Source organism: Prionailurus viverrinus, chromosome D3, assembly GCF_022837055.1.
Source record: "Prionailurus viverrinus isolate Anna chromosome D3, UM_Priviv_1.0, whole genome shotgun sequence".
NCBI classification, from domain to species: domain Eukaryota; kingdom Metazoa; phylum Chordata; class Mammalia; order Carnivora; family Felidae; genus Prionailurus; species Prionailurus viverrinus.
The window spans coordinates 43,454,101-43,465,095 of NC_062572.1; the positions used below are offsets into that span (position 1 = coordinate 43,454,101).

Here is a 10,995-nt window from a genome sequence, read left to right on the forward strand (position 1 = left end):
TTTGGCTATTCAGGGTCTTTTGTGGTTCCATACATATTTTAGGTTTGCTTGTTCTAGCTTTGAGAAGAATGCTGGTACAATTTTGATATGGATTGCATTGAAAATGTTTACTTATTTTTGAGAGAGAGAGAGACAGAGCATGAGTGGGGGAGGGGCAGATAGAGAGGCAGACACAGAATTCGAAGCAGGCTCCAGGCTCTGAGCTCTCAGCACAGAGCGTTACACGGGGCTCATACTCATGAACCGTGAGATCATGACTTGAGCCAAAGTTGGATGGTTAACTGACTGAGCCACCCAGGCACCCTGAAAATAGCCTTTTTAGTAAATTATAGTGGATGAATTCAGTAAATGTATGAAAAAAATAAAATTCACCACTATCTCATAACATACCTGAAAATATTAAAAATGTTATCATGTCAGCAGATCTTGGCACAAACGTGTATTCATTACTTTTAAGTAGGCAAATATTTTCAAGAGAATTAAAAAGCTGTACACATAAAAATTTTTTTTTGATAATTTGAACCAGTTTAAAATGGAGAAATTATCTTCATTAAAAGTCATCACTAAAGGGGCGCCTGAGCTGGGTGGCTCAGTTGGTTAGGTGTCTAACTGTTGATTTCAGTTCAGGTCATGATTCCAGGGTCATGGGATTGAGCCCTGGATAAGGCTCTGTGCTGAGCGTGGAGCCTGCTTAAGATTAAGCCCTTCCCTGCTCCTCTTACCTCTCTCTCTCTCTCTCTCAAATAAAGAAATATAAAAAAATTAAAGTTCATCACTCAAATATTTGCCATGAAGAGAGTTAAAAGCCAAGTCATTAATTGGGATGTTATATTTGAATACACATATTTGACAAAGTGCTCATATCCAGATTAAACAAGAAACAACTTCAAATCAGGAAGAAAAAGAAAGCAAATTAAGATAGACAAATTTAAATATACACTTCATAAAATAATTATGCCTCAAATTATATGAAAAGTTGCTCAACAGCACTAGTAATTAAGGAAGTGCAAATTAATACCATAATAAATTACTTCTACACTCATTAATACATCTTAAAGTAGAAGGACCAATGTTGATAAGAATGGAGCACCTAAAATATTTATTGCAGGTGAGAGTATATATTGGTACAATCCCTCTGCAAATATTTTTGGCCGTATATATGAAAGCTATGTATATCCTACCCTTTACCTGCAATTCTAATTTTAGATATAATGGAGTGGCATGAATGACAATAAGATAATATTTATAGCAGTTCATTCATAGGAGTCAAAAACTATGTCAATTCAAATATGCATCAAGTATACAAAAAAGAATGTGGTAAAATCATATCATAGAATTCAGTAAAAAATAAGAGGAAGAATAAATTCCAGCTATATCAACTATCAGTTCATTTGGGCTTCTATAGCAAAAAACTATAGACTGAGTGGCTTTAACAACAAACATTATTTCTCACAGTTCTGGCTCTGACAAGTCAAAGATCAAGGTGCCAGCACATTTGGTATCCTGGTTCATAGGATAATAGTAAGCCCTCTGGAGTCTCTTTTGTAGAGACACCTATCCCATTCATGAGGATATCCCAGAAAGACTAGAAAAATAAGTAAAGGTATAAAGTTTAGGAATAAGATTTAACATTATCATTATTCTTTACTTACACAAGATTACATAATTCTTTACTTACACAAAGTGGGGTGCCTGGGTGGCTCAGTCAGTTACGCGTCCAACATCCGCTCAGGTCACAATCTCATGAATCCTTGAGTTTGAAACCTGTGTAGGGCTCTGTGCTGACAGCTCAGAGCCTGGAGCCTGCTTCAGATTCTGTGTCTCCCTCACTCTACTCTCTGCCCCTCTCCTGCTCGCTCTCTCTCAAAAATAAATAAACATTAAAAAAACAAGACAAAACAATAACAACAAAACAAAGTTAGTTAAGCGATGGACTTCAGCTCAGGTCATGCTTTCAGGTGAGTTCAAGCCCTACAGCCGGCTCACTGTTATCAGCCTGTCGGTGCAGAGTCCACTTCAGATCCTCTGTCCCCCTCTCTCTGCCCGTTCCCTGCTTGTGCTCTCCCCAAAATGAATAAATATTAAAATTTAAAAAAAGAAAAATTGAGTTGCTGACTCTGATTTGAATAAAATATCAATTGATTATATATTATCAACAAATTAGTAGAAAATGCAGTCTCATAAAACCATATCATTAAAATAGCAACTAAAAGTGCAAGATTTCTAGGAATTTTTTTTTTTAATTTTTTTTTCAACGTTTATTTATTTTTGGGACAGAGAGAGACAGAGCATGAACGGGGGAGGGGCAGAGAGAGAGGGAGACACAGAATCGGAAACAGGCTCCAGGCTCTGAGCCATCAGCCCAGAGCCTGACGCGGGGCTCGAACTCACAGACCGCGAGATCGTGACCTGGCTGAAGTCGGACGCTTAACCGACTGCGCCACCCAGGCGCCCCTCTAGGAATTATTTTAACAAGATTTATTTAAAATCTTAATGGAGAAAATTATAAAAAATTTATTTAGTGAATTTAAAGCAGTTCCATATAAATAGATACACACAGTTCATAAGTAAGAGAATGCAGGGTTAAAATTATAGTTCTTAGCCTGAAAGATTTAATGGCACTTTCAAATTTATTCTAAAATTTTTGTGGAAGGACAAAGGAGCATGCAAATTCAGGAAAAACTTCAAGAATAGAGTGTGTGTGTGTGTGTGTTACAAAACAGTGGGGCTTGTCTTTCAGATAAATGCTCAGTCTCATTTAAATAATCAAGACTGTGTGGTATAATTATGGAAAAATGGACTAGCAAAATCAAAGTTTTAAATGTCTATAGAGATGCATGCATTTATGGAAACTGGATAAGTGACAGATGGAAAATATGGTAAGTGATCAAGTGGAAAAGAATGAACTGTTCAGAAAATGGTCCTGGGGCAAATGGTTCACATGGAGAAGATTAATTGGAAACATGGATGTGCCATAATTAATTAATTGCAGAATGATAAAAGAGCTAATGATGAGAAAGAATAGCTTCATGAATTTGGTCTAGGAAAGGTTTTTTTAAAAAGATAATGGAATATTTAAAGCATATGGAAAAGAAAATTAACTTTTTACATTAAAATGTAAAATCTGTACATCCATGCACAAGAGGCACCATGGGCAAAACAGTAACTTGCACATTTATACTAGCAGGTTCCATACACAGATTTACTATTTATTGAGTGTATATTCTGTGTCAGGCATGTTCAGAGTCCTAGGGATAGAACACTTAACAAAAGAGAAAAAAATTCATGTCCTCATGGAGTTTACATCCTAGTCCTAGAGCTGGTGTGTGGTAAAATCAGGGTTTGAATCTATTTCTGCCAACTCTAAAGCTTCTGCCCTATAAAGTAATAAATGCAATTATATCCTATGTTGATGCATCACTTTATAAATATTGTGAGCTTGGTTAATACAGATTTATCCCTGATACGTGGACCCATACTCAGTTAAGACTGAATCTGAGCCTACAAAGGTCAAGCTTTTACTTATAATAAATTCTCTAAGATAAAAGTAATCTTGAAAGCATTCAGCCTTTGCAGAAGACAATCAATCTTGTAGTATATAAAGGTACAAATGTAGGGGCTCCTGGGTGGCTCAGTCAGTTAAGTGTCCCACTTCAGCTCAAGTCATGATCTCATGGTTCATGAGTCCAAGCCCCATGTCATGTTCTGTGCTGACAGCTCAGAGCCTGGAGCTGCTTCAAATTCTGTGTCTCCCTCTCTCTATGCCCCTCCACCACTCATGTGCTATCTCTCTCAAAAATAACATTTTTTGAAAATTAAATAATTTTTTAAAAGATACAAATGTATTAGGAACTCCTGCAAATAAATAAGAAAAACAATGGGAAAATATGCAAACTATAGGAATAGGCAATTAATTCAAAGAAGAGGATCATTAACAATACAAAACATACCTCATTTCACTAGTAGTCAGGTGCCTTGACATTCAAGGCAAAATGAGATACTATTTCTTGTGCATCCAATTAGTAAGACTTAAGGTCAGCCATCAAGTGTTGGAGTAGGTCTGGAATGATATGAACTCTTATGCACTGCTGGTGAGAATTTAAATTATACATCATTATTGGGAGAGAGCAGAGTGCTAATGTTTACTAAAGCTGAATCCATACATACCTTATGACCCACCATACCCAATTCTACATATTTAGCCAGCCTAGAGACATATACAAAAATGCATACTATAACCTCGTTTCTATGAGGGAAAATTGAAAAAAAGACCAACTTAACTATCCATTAGCAGAGAGATAAGTACATACATTATACTCTATCCATCTAATGAAAAATAGGTAGCTCTAATAATAAATGACCTAGACCTCTTTCTATAAAGACAAATCTTACAGACATAATTTGGAACAATATATATTAGAAAAAGATGTGTTTTTTAAAAATATTTGTTGATTGAGAGAGTACAAGTGGTGAAGGAGCAGAGAAAGGGGGACAGAGGATCTGAGGTGGGCTCTCCACTAACATGCTGATAGCAGCAAGCCCGATGTGGGGCTCGAACTTACTGCAGGATCGTGACTTGAGCAGAAGTTGGATGCTCAACCAACTGAGCCACCCACGTGGCCCAGAAAAAGATGCTTTAAACGTCCTATTACATGAATTTGAAAACTGCAAAACATTACTATATATTGATTATAGGTTCATGCTTACATAGTAAATATATTTTTATAAAGTATGAGAAACTCCTATTATTAACAGTGTTTTCCTTTTTGAAGGAGGAGGGTAAATCCAATTGCAGAAGTGAATTATAGAGGTTTCATGTGATTTTAAATTTTTTGTTTCTTAATCTGGGTAATATAAATGTATAATTTATATTATTCTTTATATATTTTGAATGTCAGAAATGTTATATTTTTAATGTATAAATGCACAGATATCTCCAAAAATTTGTTTTCTTTTTCTTTTCTTTCCCTAAATGCACCATTTCTTAGATCAATATGCTAATGATATACTCTAGTATTACTGACATAAAGTCCAGTGAGTCAAATAAGCAAAAAATATTTGTTGATCTTCTATTTTAAAATATGAAGCTAATACTGTGTTTTGTAATGTGATGGGATTTTAACTGTAGCCACAGGAGATATTTCAAAGGATGATACTGCTGACTTATTAAGCCATAAGTGTAGAAGCATCCCACAAGTTACCTATTATGGTGAAGCAAATACAGATGGATATTATTGTCACCCTTGAAGACCACACAACATACCCGAGGTTATCCAAATCCAATAGACACTGCTCCCTTTCAAAATAAACCATTTTATCCAAAAAGAAAGAGTTGTGCTATGTGTTCTGAAAGAATAATGTTATATCCACGTTTTTAATGTTTGGTATAAAATCAAACATATGGGAAGCTTTTACAAAATAAACCCCATGGGAGGTCCATTAAGGAAAAACCCAGGTATGGATTCTCATTATAAATATATTGAAATACATAATTCCCCAGACGTTTTTAATGTGAAATCCCAATTGTGAATAACTATCAACATCCAATTAAGCAAAATTACATTACCTGTACTTAACACTTATCTTTGTGTGTACTTCCAGAGAGATTTTTGCTGGACTCAACACCATGATTATATAAAGGGCCATGCTTAGAAAGAACAACTTCAAGAAATTCAGCACACTCTGTGTATACTTTTGTTTGTTTTCCTGCATCCCAGCTCCCTTTTTACATAGCAAATAATTCATAGAACATTATTTAGAGATTTCACCCTAGAACAGGTAGAGTTTTAATTAAAGAGTCTTTTGGAAATTAATATTGCATTCTGATAATGTGAGTATTGATTTATTCACCTTCTATTTGTCATTTTTAGTAGTGATTGATGGCCTTGTTTTTTTAATTTTATGGATTATAATTTTAGAGCCAGTAAAAAAGCACTGATACATAATTTATGGGAAAAAAGAAAAATCAGTAACCTCTCTACAAGGTGAATACATTTAAGCCTAAAAGATTTTAGTTCACTTTCCCAACCAAGAAGAAATTAGGGAACAGAAAATAATACATTTTAGCTTCATATTAATCATTTAGAATCACCAGAGGGACAAAACCCATCGCCCTTTTCATAACTGTCCAAGTTCATAAGGTTTCAAAAGAACAGCCACTTACTCAAATTCAACCCAGAAGCAGTTTTCATCATAAAGGTAATGGGAGTTTGTACCTAGTTACATTTTGGCTGAAAACAAAAAACAAAAGAACACCGCTTCCCCCTTTTACTTCTGTTTGATATTCTGTGTAAAAGGCCAAAAGGTCCACTTCTCTGGAAGTCTACCTCACCAATTTGTGTGACTGAATGGTTATGTATTTAAACAATGTTTCTATGGGAGGCGTCATATAGGTAAGTCCTTAGGGGCATCAGATGCCAAAATGACAGCAGATGTGATGATATAGACAACACTGGGGCATAGATGTCATTTATTCCTCCTAATAACCTTGTACTATAATTTTGAGTAGATAGTTGGCCCTTGAACAACATGTGTTTGCACTTCACAGGTCCACTTATATGTGGACTTCCTTCAATAAATACAGCACGGCACTGTAAACATATTTCCTTTTCCTTATGATTTTCTTTCTTAATAACATTTTATTTTTTCTAGATTACTTTATTGTAAGAATACAGTATCTAATATGCATAACATACAAAGTATGTGTTAATTGTTTATGTTATCAGTAAGGTTTCAGGTCCACAGTTAGTGGTGAAGACTTGGGGAAGTCAAAAGTTATACATGGATTTTTGACTTCACAGGGTGTTGGTGCCCCTAAGTAACCCACATAATGTTCAAGGGTCCACTGTAGTAGTTTTCTGAGAGAGAGACAGAGAAAAAGAAGCATACTAAAGACAATATCATCCTTTGGGAAACACATATAATTTAGGGAAAGGAAAAAGGAGGCTTCCACAAAATGATAATAACAAAAAATAGATAAAAGATGGAAAAAAGGAAGGAAGGGAAGGGAAGGGAAGGAAGGGAAGGAGGGGAAGGAAGGGAAGAAATAAAGAAAAGAAAGAAGAGAAATGACTTAGAAGTCAGAGGAGGAACACGAAAAAACAAGCTGGTGGGGGGTGCAGAGATGAAATAGCGTTCTACCACAAGTCAGCTATATCCCAGGTGCTTTAGATGTAACATGTCATTTAATCAGTATATCATCTAACTGCTCTGTGTGGTAGGTAATTTTTCTCAATTTATAGATTATAACATTTTGGTTCAGATAAAACTTTCAAAATCTGTTTAAATAAGAAATATAGTGTGTCCTTTTATCTATTCCTTCCGTGCATGTGAGAAAAAAGGAAGTACCAAGGATCAACTTCTGGCTTTTCAGAGAAAATCCCTGAATATTTATACTTTATACCTTTGCAAAAACAGAGATTATCAATTTAAATATTATTTCAGGAGTATGTTATTAAGCAGAGAAATCAATTAGAATTACACACCTCTTAGAGTTTAAGGGTTAGTTTAATTAGCCACAATATCAGAAGTCTGGAGGTTTTACAAGGTCCCATTATTGAATTTAAACTTACCAAGAATAATGTTTTTATGCAGAATATTATCTGCTTTTCTTGCATAGGTAATATTTTTGTCTCACCTTTTGTAAAAAACCAAAAACACACACAACAGTAATTAGAAAGTCTTATATTTAAAGACTAGAACCTAGAATTTCATTGATCAGTCCTAAGGGAAAAAGAGGATGGCTGGAAAACTCAACTCCTATGATATGGAAAGGAAATGGTCAGAACAGGATAATTAAGAAATAGCATGTGGCGGGTGTAATGGTTAAGAGCTGTATTGTTTTACATCTATGTAAGTAATGCACAGATGTCTGTGAGTGACAGCACTGTTTGGGGACCTATGTCTGCCTAAAGCCAAAGCTTATGCTGGCTCAATTATCCCTTGCCCACACATCCAAGGAGATAATCAGTGGATATAGCCCACAGAATATAAGATGAATGGAAAAAAAAAAGGAGGAAGTGTCAGAAATTTGACATGGAGAATTTAGATTCATAACAAAGGGGAAATAGGAAAATAGTAGAAGCTGTAGTTTCATCAACATGGCAGAAATTCTATAACCTGAAAACCCACCCATAACCTAGGAAATGCTAGATTCCACATGAAAATTAATGTATAGCGAAGCTTGCAAGAAAGAGAGGAAAAGACAAAGATGACAAAAATAAAAAGAAATGAAAATGAAAGTGAAAAGTAAAATGAAGTGATACTGTAGCAGCCTTGGACTATCTGACGTGGAAACCAGGAGCACGAATGCTAACTTTCTTCAGGAATAGATGCTGAGCCCATTGAAGCTGTGTCCCATTTAATAAAGCCAGGACTTCAAAGGACTTCCCTCTCCGCTCTGTAAGAGCATTCACTAGAAAAAAAATTAGTCTTCAGTGCAGAGTGATAAGAAGCTCCATTGTCTGGGGCACCTGGGTGGCTCAGTCGGTTAAGCTCTGGACTCTTGGTGTCAGCTCAGATCATGATCTCACGGTTTGTGGGATCCAGCCATGCCTCGGGCTTCACGCTGACAGCACAGAGGTGGTTTGGAATTCTCTCTCTGTCTCTTCTCACCTCTCCATTCCACCACCACCACCCCGCCCCCCACCCCACTGTCTCTGGAGGGCTATTGGTAAGAAAGATTAGTGCCCTGAGGAAACATGGAACTCCAGGCTTGTGTATTATTTCGGTCCCAATTCAGATTTCTAATGTATGAGTAGTATAGAAACTCCCATACCAAGAGGATAATTTAAATATTGTTCCCAAGTTCCTGATAGCTAAGATATTCCTAGCTGCATACAAAACCCTTTTGAGTTAAATACCTATAACTGAGACCACAGGGAATTCATAAAAAGGAAAAATAACGTCCACTGAAAATGAACTCAAAGAAAAAAATGAAGAACAGATCCACATATTAAAAAAATAGCAGACACCACATAAAACAGAATCCCAGAACTTGAAGCACTAAAGGGGCATTGTGAAAGAACAAAACTTTGTGTTTAAAAATTGTTAATGAGTTGGGGCGCCTGGATGGCTCAGTCAGTTGAGTGTCCAACTACAACTTAGGTTATAATGTTGTGTTCAAGAGTTCGAGCCCCACATCGGACTCTGTGGTGACAGTTCAGAACCTGAAGCCTGCTTTGGATTCTGTGTCTTCCCTCTCTCTGGCCCTTCCCTTCTTGTTGTTCTCTCAAAAAATAAAATAAAAAGTTTAAAAAAATTTTAAAAATTACTAATGAGTCAAACCCTAAGGGATAGGTTGTAGAAGAAATTAGACACCAGCTGAGGATGTAGTTATTGAACCAGAAGTTAGACCTGAGAAAAATTTACAGAATGAAGTGCAACGAATTAACACCATTTTAAAAATATGGAAAAGCGAGTAAAAACCTGGATGATGGGTTTCATAAGAAAAACCAGATTCTCTGACAGAGCAGAGACATATTTGATAAGAAAAAGGCTTTTTCAGAATTCATGAAAGAATCTTCAGATTCAAAGCTATATCAACATCAAGTGAGATGAAAGTAAGGAAAGTGAGGAAAACCAAAGGCAAGAAAAAGCTCTTAAAAGAACTAAATTAAAGGGAGAATTCATTCAAAGAGGAACAATAATTTCACTGAGTACCTGCTTCATAGTAGCAAAAACGTAGGGAAGAAGACAATAGTACTGAAAGAAAACTGTCCAACAAAAACCGAATTCCTGGCTAAATAATAATCCAAGAGTAAGAGCATATAGACAAATATAGAGATAATTTACCATTTTTGACCTGTACTGAAAGAATGAAAAATGGATAGACTTCATGCAGATGGTATTTGAATCCAGAATCAGGGAGAGAAATGTCAAACACAGTGGTAAACAATTGAGATTGGTAAACATGTGGCTACATCTAAACAAATATTACCTGTGCAGAATCACAGTACTTGTTGGAGAAGGAGTCAGTATAGCATATCCCTCTTCTCCACCTGAATTGAAATATGAGAAATATTCATAAGATCTATGTAGACGGAGATGAAACCTCAGTTTTCATTAACCAATATATCTGTATATTGGAATACATGGCTTAGGTGTAGAACTAGACTAGTTTGAAAATCTATTCTGAAATAAACTCACTCCTCAAAATGGCAGACACTGTGAGATTTACAATTGGCCAAGAGCATGTGTACACTCTGTGAGAAGTCTAATACCAAAGAACAAGGAGTTTATCAGACCATATTCAACTCCTCCCAAATTCACTAATAAGATTACTTACCACTTCTCTTCTTGGAAGGTATATCAGTCAGGTTAATATAAATCATGTGGCTGTAAAAAATAATGCAGAAATTTTCTTGGACTATAAGAGGAAAGCCTTATTTCTTGATCATATAAAACCCACTCTTGTTCTGTTGTGGACTAAACGTGGACTTCATTAGTGGCTGAAGGAGAGGTCGTCCTTTAGGACATGCTACTCTTAGGACTCAGAAGGCAAATAAATTCCAACTGTATTATGGCTCTTCCATTGGGAGACTGAACAAATCACATCTATTTATATTCTACAGACTAAAATTTCACACATCCAAGTCTGATCTGAACAAATAACCTACCAAAGGAATGAGTGAGGGGGTAAAGCAAGAGACACCCCATGGTGTCATTTTGTCAATATGGAAGAAAGAAGGAAGAGAAAGGATCTGCCCCCAAGATCATAGTAGCCAATTTAGTACACATGTGGATGTGTGGGAAGGCGAGTGGTTATAAAATGAGATTAATATTCTAGACAATACAATGGAAAGTAGAAGAGTGATTAAAATAAATAATACTTTTAAGAGAAAGAAGTACTGATTTTTGACATTGTTAAATTTCTATGCATTTTAAAATTTTAATTATAGTAAAAATTCTTAGAAATTAAGTAGGAAAATTTGAAGGGGAATAAATTCGATTAGAGCAAGTAGATTATTTGTAGTAGATGGGAGAAGTAAAAGAAAA

At 35.7% G+C, this 10,995-nt stretch overlaps 1 long non-coding RNA gene across 1 annotated transcript in view; it reads right to left on the bottom strand.

Moving 5' to 3' along the window:
- The window catches only part of LOC125149664 (uncharacterized), a 30,893-nt gene extending 20,153 nt beyond the window's left edge, over positions 1-10,740 (bottom strand). Inside the window, exon 1 of the long non-coding RNA XR_007146000.1 lies at positions 9,938-10,740. This is a non-coding gene — a long non-coding RNA (uncharacterized LOC125149664). The remainder of the gene's footprint in view (positions 1-9,937) is intronic.
- Positions 10,741-10,995: the final 255 nt, after the last annotated feature.